This window comes from Lygodium microphyllum, chromosome 28 (assembly GCF_053477565.2).
Source record: "Lygodium microphyllum isolate KBCC chromosome 28, Lygodium_microphyllum_v1.1.10, whole genome shotgun sequence".
NCBI lineage: Eukaryota > Viridiplantae > Streptophyta > Polypodiopsida > Schizaeales > Lygodiaceae > Lygodium > Lygodium microphyllum.
Genome location: NC_141162.1, coordinates 56,489,942 through 56,505,343, shown reverse-complemented (window position 1 = coordinate 56,505,343; position 15,402 = coordinate 56,489,942). Strand labels below are relative to the sequence as shown.

At 39.0% G+C, this 15,402-nt stretch overlaps 1 pseudogene; it reads right to left on the bottom strand.

Annotated features, from left to right (window-relative positions):
• Positions 1-272: 272 nt before the first annotated feature.
• Positions 273-9,123, bottom strand: LOC148011477 (importin subunit alpha-1b pseudogene; annotated as a pseudogene).
• Positions 9,124-15,402: the final 6,279 nt, after the last annotated feature.

The following is a 15,402-nucleotide window of genomic DNA, read 5'->3' as shown; positions in this document are numbered from 1 at the left end:
CAGGGTGGAACAGATTTGTCATCTATATGTGATTGCAACAGTTGACAAATCTGTTCCACCCTCTCATGAGCAGTATGAAAACTGAGAATGGCTCTTCAAATCATGACTATTTCCCTCAATACACCAATTGATTGTTGCACTTCATTTGATGGTTTGTAGATGTCACTCACTATTGTATCATTGTGAAATTTGATGCCTTCTGAGACAAGACTTGCACAGACTGCTGCTAATTGAGCAGGACTGAGGTCAAACAATGTTAGAAAAAGCTAGAGCTAACCATAACTCATTAACTCTCCAGAAAGCAGCTGTAATTTATCAGAAGCAACGTTCTCATCTTCCTCCTCATCCAGCCAGTATGTTTCCAAGAGCTTCAATGCCTTCTCATAAATGTCAGAATTGTCATGGGTCTGTAAAGTCTCAATCTTTTCAACGCCTTCTACTTCATCAATATACTGAGCATACAAATCGATGCCACCTGTATTACCAAGGTCCTTCTCGGCTTCCCCAACCCTCAATATGTTTTCTAATCCTTCCAAACACACCGTCACAATTCGAGGATCCGAACAGGTCAATAGATCACACAATGGCTTGATGCAACCTTGGCTTATAAGGTACTTTATCTGTTCGTGTGTACCACCCGATGTAGCATTTGATATAGCCCAAGCTGCCTCTTTTTTAATCTCAAATTCTGCTGTACCAAGCAATGATACAAGAGAAGGGATGATGTTTGCATCAATAACGGCCTGAATTTGCTCTTTGTTCCCAGCAGTTATATTTGATATGGTCCGACATGCTTCCTTTTTTATGCTTCTTTTGTGGTTGTAAGTGAGCAAATTTAGAAGGTAGGGAAGTACATTGTGGTTGAGAAGATACTGTGTCTGTGCATCATCCCCTGTGACAATATTGCCCACTGTTCGTAACGCAGGGATGAGGACCAATGGAGATGGATGCAGAAGCAATGCAACAAGCCTCGGGCAAACACCAGCTTCTATAACTGCCTGAATTTTATCATTTGTGCCATCAGAGAGGTCTCTCCAGAGGTATTATTCAAGCCAGAACTTTTAAGGTCAAATTCGATATGACGAACATCTCTGTCATCTGCATTTTTTGTAAGTCGTTTATTGCATATCATACGAGCCAGAAAGGGTTTTTGTGGACCAATAATCGAAGGATCTTCTCGGTCTGCAGTATCAATCGGTCCATACGTTCCATGCATACTGTCTTCTCCGTGATATCCCTTGGTCGTATCAGCTTGTAGTCAAGCAGCACCATGAAAGGCCTCCAAAACAAAAGGATCATCGCATCGACTTCATGGGTCAACTTGATTGAGCTCTTCTGCCGTATGGCTGCAGGATGTCCTCTTGCAGTTGATTTTGCACTTCTCTCCTTTCTCTAATCACAGATCAATGATGTCGATGCTAGTTGTTGCCACATGTACTAATAACAATTCTCTCTATGCCATAGAAGTAAGGATTCGCTGTAGCAGTTTCAAAGGGCATGATCATCATGATAGTCGAGCACAGCCTCCCTCTTACTCCATCGAACGTCCGTCGAATTCGTTGACGGTAACCCCTCCATTGTTTCCCGTCTATCTTCAGCTTCTCTTTCGTCATCTAGAGCTCGCTAATGCTTCCAGTCCTCTTCTCGTTCCTGCCATCCTCTCCTTCGTTGTCATCGCTACAGCTTTGTCTTTGTCACCTCCATGTCTGTCTTCTGCCTTGCTCTAGCTTCACCGTCTCCTTTGTCCGCGACTGACTATTGTGTTCAATCCCCTCTCGTATTGCAGTAGCTTTGTTGCTCCTCAGTCCGCCATCTCAGTCCGATGTCTTCCTATCATCACTTTCCATTCGCTCCCTCCATCAAGCATTGACCCCCCCACCCTGTTCTTCCTGTCCTGAACTCTAAGAGATTGACATGATGCTATCGATATACATGCACAATCAAGCCACGATAGATCCCCAAGGATACTACGAAGGCAACACATGGATATGGGTGCCAAAGAAGGGAGATCCTAGGAGCATAGCCCAACCACGACCATCGCTTGCCACCCCATCTCCAGGAAGCCCCACCCTTGCTAATGCAGTGAACACCCAGGAATCCCAAGCTGCAAAGCCTACAGAACCCGTGATGATTTCAGTAAAAAAAACCCCAACCAATCTATCAACCAATGTAGGAGCTTGATACCTCGGAATCATCTAAGTTTAAAGAGCTTGGCACTCGCTGCGTAAGAGGAAAACAATGCACCATCTATGCCACTAGAGCCACCCTCAATATCCCAAAGCAGCACTGGACACACAGATCAGACTACGTAGTTACCCTTAGAGACACAATTGTCTAATCAGCTATCCCTTGAACCATCACTGTTTGGCTCAATTCCACCTCAACCACTAGCATGTCTATGCATGTTTGTGTGTGTGTGCGTGTGTGTGATTTCAAGTGATATTAAGAGTGTGTTTTAAAATCTATTGCTTCTAGTTACAAAGCTTTTTTAATCTCATGCATGTGTGCATGTGTTTATAGAAATCCTATTGGTACACATAAATAAAACCTTAGATATAACATCCATGAAACTACAAAACCTTTGAGATTTTCCAAAAAATATTTGTGTAAATATATGTGCACACACATATGTGGATTGAGATATGCAAAATAAATGGTACATGTAATTCTCTCACCTGGTGACCCTCATTTCACCCTCTTAAAGCTTAGCACATATTTTATAAACTCAAAACATACATCTAAAATGAATTCTAAGTTGTTGACAAAGACAATATTCATGGATGCAACTTAAAACAAATCCAACTTTGAGCATTTGATAGTCTTAAAGCACATATGATTTGCACACACGTACTCACGCGTGCACACACACACATCTTTGTAGGAGCATAATGCACTCATTAGAATAACATTCAAGTCATCATTCTATACCTATGCTTGATATCTCTACAATGCATGGGTTTGATAGGGGCTCCATTTCTTGCAAGTTTGAATCTTTGTGTGGGGAGCATTTTTAAGAGTACATAAGCAGGTATATTTTTAATAACAATTAAAGCATGATTTTGATATTCTATTTTTTTAAAAAAGATCACTCAAAAAATAATTTTATGAAAACATATAGAATATGGAGGCATATAGATTGATATATGCAAAATTAATGGTATGGTTCATTTTCCTTGCTCCCTTCCTTTGACTGTCTCCTCACCTCTCAAATCTCAAAATGTGTTTTATATTCAAGTGTTGCACATACGATGAGTTGGGAGTTGCCAATATGATCATACATGTGTGTGCAATGTGAAAGAGTGGTTTGGAAATTTTGAGCCTTGATAATTTAACATAATAAAGAATTAGGACTAGAACATGACTTTTACCACCAAGTTCTAATTACATTTTCCCAATTGATAATATATGTGAATTATTATTTGCGCTACCTTCATTCTATATAGATAACTAGGTGGGTGACTGTCAACAGCCTTATCCATGCAAGAATAGGTGGGGGAACATGTACTTTTCATCATAAATCCCCTTAGCCTCATAGTTATATACACATATTATAGATATGTATGGTACACATTGATAGTTTTAAAATAAGACAACGTGGTGCAGGATAGAGAAGCTAGCCACACATAATCACATGATACACACATACGTGTGTTTGTGCATCTGTGCTATGTATGTATATGACCAACAACATAAAAAATATCAATCAGTTTCCTAGATTAAATCTTCAAATGGTTCTTCTCTCTATAACCCTTCTAATTTAGAAATTAATGTTGTACTCCATGTCAACTTGGATGAGAGTTAGAAAGCTACAATGATATGAATCCCTACTATCCAACGAGAAAATGCATTTTTGGATAAAAGTTCTTGTGTGGTAGAAAACTTATGAAATAAATATTTATTTTATATTTAATCACTATTTAATGGGTATTGTGGGCTACCATTTACTGGACACAATTTCATAGGGATAAGATCCACACACATCTAATGATGGTCTCATAGATCCTTTGCAAGACCAGAGTGTTCACCTTGAGCTTCATACATAAACATATAGTTTTCTATATGCTTTACAACCTCAAATGAATGGCAGGATTTATGTGATCTCTAAGCTAGAAGGGAAGCAGTGTCAAGCATCTTCATGAAAATGCAAAACCCCTAGGAAAAGTGTAGATAGGTTGGATTTTTGCTAGCTTAGTCATTTGTGTGATTTTTTTCTTTATTGTTTTGTATTTGGATTTTCCATGTTTATTGGCTTAGGATTTGTTTTAGTCATTTTTCTTGGATTTTTTGAGTGTGGAAACTTGATGACCTTGGTCGAGTTTGGTATATTTTTGGACAAGTTGGAATTGGAGTTCCTTGATAGTTGCTAAACATTGTGGAATATGTAACTTTTCATGCTAAGATTCTTGCACATCATAGGGATTACGGGTTCACGAGTACTTCACATTGTCACATGGAATTCACATGGGGATTTGTGAAAGTCACTCACTGCAGGGACGCTTAGAAAGATGGGAGCAAAAGATGATGAAGAGTGCTTAACTCAAGGCAAATTCATAGAGAAGAAGAAGTTTAGATGCAAGAAGAATTCTCAAAGTAAGTTCATGAGCTAAGGATAAATTTTGTTTGAATAAGAAGATGAAGCCAACATAGATTTATGTTCCCTTCAAGGCACAAATTGTCGAAAAGATGCGCTCCTCCAATCATAAAGCTTGGACCTCCATATACGTCAACAAATTCATGCAAATCTTCTTTGGTGCTCTATGGAACAAGAACCAAAACAAGGTGCTTTCACATATGTTGACACATAAATGATCAAATTTGCAGCATTAAGAATATCCATCTTCTCTTGCATTACTTTAGTACCTTCTTCTTCCATGCAATATTTACACCAAGGTTGACAATACCACTGGTAGAAAGGAGCTTCTTAAACCCTCCATAAAACATCATGAGAGGTCTAAGAAGCCAAGCTAAAGGCTTGTCAGCTAAAGATAAACCTTTGTTTGTTAGGAGCAGTGCCCTCCTTGTTGCCCACCAAGAAAGATGCAATATTAGCCAAGGTTACTATAGTCGAGAATGATAATGGGTCTGAAGTTTCATGCTATTGCCAGCAATAACAATAGCGTAGTCACAGACTCCTAGAAAAGATAGACTTCAATCATTGAACTCCCTTATAAGCTTCCTTACAATTGATATTGTTGTTGTCAACTACAAAAATCCTTGCATTAATCTTGCAAAAGCTAACCTCCATTCTAGGTTATTCCACAATCATATTCAAGGCAACACCATGAGGTGACAACTACCTCCAAATCTCCTACTTCATCATCAAATCCTTCCCTTAAGCACTCTGGTGCCTCATGATCACGGAATGAAGGTGAATCAGTGACCCTCTAGAGTATCAAGGAAGAGGAACATGCACATCAAGATCAGCCAAGTGTTGGAACTACAAGTGATGACGAAAGGAAACACTCTCTTCCTCCTATCCTCTTTGTATTACGCTTCCTGCTTCAACAGGCATTCACTCTGGTGCCATAAGCATGAGAGTAAAGCCCTCAATTATTGCCATCTTGTCAGTCCTGTCATCAGAAGCAGCTTTATTCTTGTTGCTCTCTTGATCAGTGACAATTGACTCCCCCTAGACCTGTGAGATCACCTCCTTGAGCTTATCTTCCTCCCTTTATCACGCAATCAACTTCTGTTGCACACATATGGTGAATCAACTCTGGGTCTTTCTCGACTTCCTTCACATCAACTTCCTCCTTCTATTCATGTAGCCATCATACACTCCATGAATGATGAGAGAGAACAAAATGTGAACATGATATCCCCCATAATTCAGCATAGAGGAGAACATATCATGTCCTCCCCTCCCGGTGGAAGCCATGTTGGTTCTTCTTAGTTATCATCCTCTCCTCCTTTTTCACTCTCTTCTACAATCGCATATCTCCTCCACACATGGTCCAAAAAGCTTGTAGATTTTCTTATTAAAGCTAAGGATTTATTTACGAAAAGCTATTCTCTCCTATCGTTATCATGTCCCTTTAATCTTCCATTCATACTAGACTTGTAAAGTGAGGGATAAAAAGAATTCCAAAACCTGTGATTATCATCTTTTTGTGAACCTCCTCTACCTGCATTCAAGCTTTTCCTAGAGTCATTGGCATTTCCTTTCGTCAAAACATCATTTCCCATGAATTGCCATGACAAGAGAAGAGTGTTTAAGACTCTTTATGAAGGGAGCATCTTGTAGCGGTATGCAATGTTCCTCTCATTTTGGAGCATTATGGCAGAAACATTTGTTGCATTTGAGCGTGATGAGATTCCACAAGTTATAGCATCATTGTCAGTGTTAACCGCCGGGAGACTACCACATAGAAATTCTAGCTTCAATTGATGTTAAACTTGACCACACGATGTAGTGGTGCCTCATTAGACTTTGTTGATACATTCAATTGTTGACTGAAAGAAGCATCCAAGTTCATGCTCTGCTCTTGCTTTGAAAGTGGTACAACATCCATCACAATATAAATCACTTTTAATCTTAACTCATAAAACAAAAGGGAAACCATTTAACAAAAAAATGCAAGCCAATGTCCAAGTCTGTTGTGGGGTTCTACAAGATTCAAATGTTTCTCCCATTTCTTTCCTTCACTCCCATGCTAGCAAGAACCGTATTCAAAGAAGCTTCACTGTCATCACTTCCCACCTTAATTCATGCATTCTACCCTAACAAGAAAATATTCTTTGAAATAGAACTTCATGTTAGATCCATGCGATGCAATCAATCAAACAATGTCCACACAAAAATTATGAATGCATTGAAAAGAATGTGCCTAGCCTAATTACATGTGCTCATGCGTCATGCAAAATGAAAACACAAAAGACACACACAACAGAAAACAAATTCCTAATGATGCCAATTAATGTTTTCAAATTCTTAGAAAAAAACTATGCCCTCAGGTTTGCAGTGGTGGACGTGTAGTGGCATGACATCTAGACAAATTGAGGATTCTCGTCTCGCGGTTCAATTGCCAGAAGGCACCGGTGGGCCCCCATTTTTACTGGAGATCACAAGCACGAAGAAAGAAAACACTCAAAGAACTCAAAACGATTTGATTCACAAAAGTTGTTTACCCAAATTCCAATTTGTCTGGCTACTCAATGCTAGGAACAAATTCTAAATGCAATTCAGAGTTGTAGTCACACTCCATGATGTGCGCTCCAACTCTTTGACTACAGTGCACATATCTTAGTAGTCCACTGTAGTCACACGATTATCATGCTTCAACTTGAAGCATTTTTTATTGCAACAACTCTTGAAGCATTCAAATCTATTTTATTCCCTGATAACTACCATGACAATGTTTGGATTTCCATGTTTCTGAAGTTTCTTGTCCCAGAGGTTGCAAAAAAAAAACTACTAGCTAGTTGATGCCTTCATGATTCAATGAATGCATGATGCTTATGGGGCACAAGGATGCATGAGCCTCTTGTTGTTTCAAATGAACATCACACACATGGCAGAGTTGCAAAACTGTTATTACACCACATCCTGCATAGACCATCTATCTGCTTGCCTTCTGATCAACCAATTAAACTAGTTTGACTGGACCCATTCAGTTCTCTAGGCATGAGGCTGGATACAAACCAACAAAGGCACCTATCATCAGTGCTAAATTCGCAGCTTCTCCTTTAAGTGTTAATGGTGTTCGTGCTTTTGGTCTCAGTGAACAGACAATAACTATTACATGTCCATCGCCACATCAATCTTTGGTTTCCCATTTGATGTATTCTCGAGCCCTCTGCTTCCATTGTAGTCTTCCACCCTCTCGAGCTCATGTCAGCTTCTTCTTCTTTTTCTCTGATCTTCAGACTTTGGCTTTTAGCTTTTTCTTCTCACTAACGTAGAGGATGTCTTCTTGTTTGCTAAAAAGAAAATTTATTTTTCTTTGTTTTGATTGTGTGTAGGCTTCTCGGTGAGATTTCTTTTCAAAGTCTGCTATCCTTTCCCTTCTTCAATTCCAATAATATCAGTCATGCATTGGCTATCGACCACAGAATGCTGATTGAAACTCCTTTCATTCATCTGCCGATGATGTAGCACTATGATCATAACCTGCAGGACTTCAACTACTTGGACTTTGGTCATAGCCATAGCTTGGACTATATCAACAATGAGGAAGAGGGTTATGAGTATGTGCTCAACCTCCAGTTCCTAGAAATAAGTAGACGACTCCAATACTTCAACTTCAACATCATCGAATTACATAATTCAATGTGACAATAACACAAACTCGAGGAGTTTTCCAAATTAATTCTTGATAGCTAAGCTCCACTCAGGGCACCATAATTTCATGCTCGACGACCACCCTTCCAATGTTGTCCTCTACGTGAGGGAGAAAATAGAAAGAAAGGTACCCTTCCTTTTTAGTGCTGATCTTCCTTTTTTAAAAAAATCCTCCTCGTCCTACCCAAAACCTTGTCGAGCATTTTTAAAACAAGATAGAGGTGGCACATCTAAAAGTAAGATAACTTTGACCTCTCGAAGAACCCCTGCTTCAATGGAAGCGCCCATGGCAATAGCTTCATCCACCTTTTAACATTTTTGTTTGGATCTTTACTAGATATATTGGCTACAAAATCACAAACCCTAGGCATTTGGGTCACTTCCCCAACCAAGAGTACTTCATCTAGCTCACTAGGTTTCAACCCTCCTTTTGCTAGACAATCATTGCATAGTTTGCGAGTTCTTTCAATCAGGTCCATCACCAGGGCCTCAAGCTTGGATCATGTTAGGGTGAGGTTGAAATGCTTCAGACTAGTTGCGTGAGCCATAAGAAAGGGAAATTGTATGTCTGTTTTCATGGAAGTAGAGAGCTCAACTTTACCTTTTTCAGTAGCCTCACACAACCTTTGAAGAGCAAGGTTATCTTTTGTGATGACCATGCCTTCTTGCTTGTTGAACTCTTGAACAAAATGCTTAATCAGTGCATTGTTGAAATATTCACCACCAAGGAAAATGCCACCATTGTTGGCTTTCACCTCAAACACACATTCCAGCATCTCCAAAATAGAGACATCAAAAGTGCCACAAGCTTTCAAGCTGCAGACAAATGTGGTAACACGCATAGTAAGACCTCTCAAGGTCCATTTCATGCGGAAGACAATTCAATGCTTCCTCTTTAAGCCCATGTTCAACATATCATGCAATCAGTGCATTCCATGCAATTCCATCTAGATCTACATAGACCTCTCTTCCAATCCTCTCTTTCATTAGTTCCAAATGAAGTTGCTAGCCTGTGAGCTTCATTTCTTTGAAACACATCAATGTTTCTTCACAAAATCCATGTTCAGCATATGCTGTGGTGAATGCATTCCACGAACTTTCAATTTTCATAGGAATCCTATCAAACACTTGCCGTGCTTCTGCAAGAAATTGGCATTTACCACACATGTCCACAATTGTGTTGGCCACAAAAAGTTCTATTTCCAAACCATGTTTCTTTGTTTTAACATGTAAAAGATAACATGTCTCTAAATATTTTGTAACACCAACAACTTTTAAGAACAAACGTGAAAAGTGACAAAATCAGGATACTCCAAAGTGGCTTCACAGTAGTGGATGCACATCATCAAGACAATGTAGCAGTTGTCGATACACTACACTCAGGGTTCATCTCCTGATTTTTCCAAATATTTCCATGCCATGGTTTGGATTTATGAACGTTTTTGCACCATCATTGAGCACTAGCACAACATGAGGTGGCCCACTATAGCTATATACAGTAAATGTTAGCTGCACATGCACTTGAGAGAGCACCTTTCATTGAGCACTCATTGTTTCTTGCACGCACGAGAGTTAGGATATTCATCGCTAGATTAGGAGATTTGGTTAAGTGGTAAGGTGGTTGGGTGAGTTTGAGGGTCATGAAGGACGCCAGCAGTTGCGATATGGGTGGTTTTCTTGATCGACATCCTATGGACCATCATTTCTTGAGCGATTGTGAGAATTTGGGTGAGTGGAGTGGAGTACAATATTTTCTTGCTGAGTGTTGAGAGGTGAGGATAAGGATCTTAAATAATCAAGGAATTGTGTTTGGATTTTGCATGACACAGGAGCACATGTTAATAGGCTAGGCACAAATTCTTCAGTGCATACATTATTTTATGTGAAGCATAGCTTGATTGATTGCATATCATGGATCCATCATTGTATATTTCTCAAATCATGAATGGATGGGCATGAAGTTCTATTTTGTAGAATATTCTTGATAGGGCACATTGCATTTCAACATTTGTCAAAATTATCAACTGAAAGCACAAGTCATGGATTTCAAAGACAAGTAGCATGAAAATTCTTCTTGTCACGAGATTTTGTAGCATGTTCGCCCTATCGGTGGATCATGTTAGCTTGCACTTCAAGCTTTAAAGTTAGAAGTTGGAAGTTGGTGAAGGTTGTATTGGTCTAAGGGGATGCAAGAGACTATACTATCATTGGAACACAAATTTAGAAAATAAAACAAAGTAATATACAGAAAAAATGCATTCAGGAGATGGCATGTGGAGGTTGTGAAGAGGAAATTAAAGAAGACATATGGATCTTGGTTTCAATGCATGAAGAGTTTGATGCATCGGTCTCCAAGAAAAATGGCTTGGTAGGATCTAGGTGGAGTAGGATTGGGGTAGTGGTGGTAAAAGTAGTCTTTAGGGTCTATAAGGCCGTCTCGGCTTTTGGGGTCCATGAGAACTTGTTTCCTCTGAGTTTGGTGTATGACTATCTTTGAGTAATCCTTGATAAATATAATGTAGAAGTTGGTAAAGTCAAGAAAGCATTGGACATCACAGACACGTGGGTGTCTGCTAGTCAAGAATAGTCTCGATCTTCTTGGGGTCCATAAAGATTCCTCTCTGGGAGACATGGTATTCAAAGAAGTCCACTTATGTCTGATGGAAGAAACACTTCTCAAGTTTTGCATATAGTCCTTTTTCTTTGAGCTTTTTCAAAACTAATTTTGCATGGTGCTCATGCTCCTTTGGATCTTTTGAGAATATCAAGATATCATCCAAGTATATTACTATAAAATGATATGGATACTCTTGGAAGATATCATTTATCATATGTTGGAACACTACAAGAACATTGTGAGACCTAATGGCATAACAACATACTCCAAGTGACCATACGTTGTGTGGAAGGTTGTCTTCCATTCGTCCCCTTCTATGATCCGTGCAAGATTGTAAGCCCCTCATAGATGAATCTTTGTGAAGTTCTAGGATTTTCCAAGGCGTTCCAAAAGCTCTAGTATCAAAACAAAAAATGGTATCGATCCTTGAATATTATCTTGTTGAGTTGTCGATAAACCACAAACATTCAAAGCGACTCGTCTTTCTTCTTCATGAATAGAATTGGGGCTCTACCACGAGACTTTGAGTGCTTAATGAACCCCTTGGCTAAGCTCTCGTAGATGTTCTTGTGTAGTTCATCAGGAAATAGCCTATAGATGGATCCAGAAGGTAGTTGAGTCCCCCTCATGGAGTTCAAAAGAACAATCATATGGTCGGTGTTCGAGCAAGAGATCTACATTCTTTTTTTCAAAGACATCTTGAAATTCTTGATAATGGCTTGGTAGCTTCACTTATCCTTACTAGATTCTTGAGCTAGTATATAATATATCATGTAGGTCGGTTCCTGCCTTACTATGTGCATAAAGGCTTTGGCTCCTAGATATACTGACTTTCCCTGATTTTCATTACGTATAATCTTTTGCTTAACCCAATCAATTTTTGGGTTGTGTTTCTTTAGCCAAGGCATCCCAAGGATGATTGGATTTGTGGGACTAGATATGATATTAAAGCATACACGAGATTTATGATCACCAAGAGTTACCATGAGTAGTCAGGTTTCCTTGGTAATATCTCGAGATGCTATAGGTCTTCCATCCATGACTTTAGCTGGTGCATGATTAGTCTTTTGGAGTACTAGAATCTGGTATCTATTCACTAAGCCATCACCAATGAAACATGCATAAGCCTAGAAGTCGAGAAGGCTTTGAGGAAAAGGGTCTTTCTTGGCAAGATCATCTAGATTGTGACAAGAAAAGTTTCCATGGATGCGGTTGGGATCAAGAGACCCTTTCTTATATCAAGGTCTGGTTGTATGGTCTCATTCACACCTCGACATCCTCATTTTCCTTCACGAGGATGGTTGCAACAACTCTTGAGGTTCTTTCCCTCTTATTTAGGAAATTTAGGCAATGTATCTAGGGTTTCACAATATAGGCGTAGATGATTCGCTCTTCATCTTTGCTTTTCTTATGGGGTCAAGGGCTGGAATCTAGTATTATCTATTTCCATTGGTTCAATCTTGATTTCTTCTCTGATTGGGACTGGGTTCTATTGGCAAGGGATTAATACTTCTTGATTTTCTTGCTTCCTCTCGAACAGTCTATTATCACATTGGATGGCTTCTTGGATGGCTTCCATGATGATATAATCATTGAGTGTTCTTGCCTCAGGCATAGTGAGCATGAGGTCCTTGATGTTATCTCAAATACCCCATCTAATTTGGCTGATGAAATACTCATCATGCCAAGTGAGGTCATAGATTAATTGCATAAATTAATATGCATAAGTAGAGGCGGGCAGTTACCTTGTCATAGTTTATGATGTTTCGTTTATACTACTCAACTGGTGTTTGCATCTCCAAATGTGGAAGTAAGCTTGCAAGAAATGCCCATAGTTATGAAGTACTAGCATATTCTTTTCCAAGATTGAGGTGCACCATGATAAAGTTTGAGCACAAAGAAAAATCCCAATTAATCCCACCTTGGAAGTATCATCTGGATACCTATCCAATTGCATGCAGATACAGAGCTTTACTTGTTGTATGAATCTCCTGAACTTTGAATGACTACCATTGAACTTCTCTAACATGCTAATCTTGGTTTCTCTTGTTGGGGGTTGATAAACATGCATAATCATTTGATCACTTATTTTGCTATTTTGTAAGTGTCAGATCTGGTATTGCATCTCTTGAAGTGTAGGGCCTAGATGTATAAGATGTTCTATTTGAAGTTGTGCTCATTGTTCATTCAAGCCTTTAATTTGTTATTGGAGGTTTTGAAGGGAGGTCACCATTCTTTCAAGGGTCACCCACATGGTGCTCAATAGGGCTAGAAAGTAGTCTTGCCAAACTATTACGGGAGTACTAGATTTTTCTTGAGAGACTAGACTAGATGTGAGATTTGATTTCAAGATAATCCCACATAGGGGCACAAGTACAATGATAACAAGATACAAAAAATCCCACAATCTGGGACCATAGGTATAGACAATAGGACTTGATAGGATATGAAGGATCTCGGAATCTGTGATGATAGGTATGGATACAAGATATCAGAATTACAAGATCTTCCTTGACAAAGATGAACAAGATACAAGATAGTTCATACTATGAGATTACAAGGTGACAAGAAAAAATGAGTATAATGGAAGATAAGACAAGGCTAGATACCATGACTAGATAAGAACTAGAATTGGGATTCAAAGTTACTTATTTGGAGGTCTCGACTCCTTGAGATCCCAAGACTGGCATTGGCAACACTAAGGAGCTCTATGGCTAGCCCCTCCTTGAGCCCTCCTGTTATAGGTGTTGGAGCATGGGTAAAGATCTTTTAGAAATTTTCATGATGACATCATCGATGATGCAAACAATGATGTGTTGTATCTTCTAGAAGATTCTATGATGAGATGGAAAGGGTAGGTTTGCATGGTTGGCTTGAGGATGTCCTGTTAAGGGTGCATTCACATGGGGTGTGGATTCATAAGGCATGAGCAATAAATAATCCGTACAATTGATAATGACATGTTTGTGACATATTATCAAATATGTTTATTCACATATCAATAGTATTTTGTATGGGATCATCTATCAATTCTACATATGTCAACCTCCATATTGTACAACTCTTTTGCAACACCCTTTTATAATCTCTACTATATATAGAGGAATACCATTCATGTAGAGTATATATAGTTATAAGCATATAATTTTAATTTTCAAAATACATTTTAATGATGCAAAAATATCAACTTCATAAATTTTTAGTACTATTACACACACACACACACACACACACACACACACACACACAAACACACGCACACGCACATGCACACACATGGCAAGTCATCCACATGTAAAAAAATCCAGTCATCCAATAGATGGCTATGATGACCAAACCTGCATCTCCCTTTCTCACATAAATTGAGTGATTAGGATTAGAAACATAAAAGCCAATTTTGACAAGATACTCTCTGATCTTGTCAAACTATGCTCTAGGTGCTTACTTCAGTCCATAGAGCACTTTCTTTAACATACACACATACGTGGGATGCTCTACATCCTCATAACCTATTAGATGTTGCATATACATTTCTTCTTACAATTCATCCTGCAGCAAGAAGTCATTGTTTATATCCATTTGCTATAAACTCTAATCTTTGCCTACTGTCAAAGTAATCATACATCTAACACCTAGCAAGGAGGCGAGAAGGGGAATGTTGGGCCATGGTGGCCCTATACAGGGTGAGCTTAGGGCGATGGCTAGGCAACCGGCAATTGACAAGGCATTGAGGCATGGGTATAATAAGACAAGGGTGAGACAAGAGAGATGACAAGTGGATTGATAGGTAAGGCTCTATGGACACTATCATGGTGCAATGGTGAGTGCAGGCTACCACCATGGATAATAAGGGTGGTATCAGGCAAAGAGACAAAGGTGGTTGATAGCCAAGGCAATGATGGAGATCTTGCACAATACCAAAGGGGGGTAACTATTTTGGTGTTTTTTTTTGGGCGAGGCAGAATTTCCCTCCCACCCTCTGCCCCCATGGCCATTTGCTGCTGCTGCTGCTTCTTTTACTTCTTCTTCTTCTTCTTCTCCTCCACCACCTTCTCCTTTTTCTCCTCTTCTCTTTTTCTCCTCCTTCTTCTTTTTCTTCTTCTCTTTTGTTGACACTTTGCTCTCTTTCTTTTATTACTTCCTCTCCTTCCTCTTCTGTTTCTTCTTCTTTTTCTTGTTTTCTTCTTTTTCTCTCCTTTTTCTTCTTTCGTTATTCCTATGCTTATTCTCCTTCTCCTTCTCCTTCTCCTCCTCCTTCTCCTTCTCTCCTTCTTCTTCTTTTCGCTCCTTCTTTTTCTTTTGCTTCTTTCTCTATTCTTAACCACTAATTAGACTTCTAGAAAATACAACGATTTCTTGAATCCAATGACAACCATGAATAAATCCAAAACCATTCCAACTTTTTTAAATTGTAAAATAAAAAGATAAAATCAAACAAACAAAGTAAAGTAGATGATTCTTACTAACAAAAAATTGCAATCTTCCTACCAATAAAATTTACTCC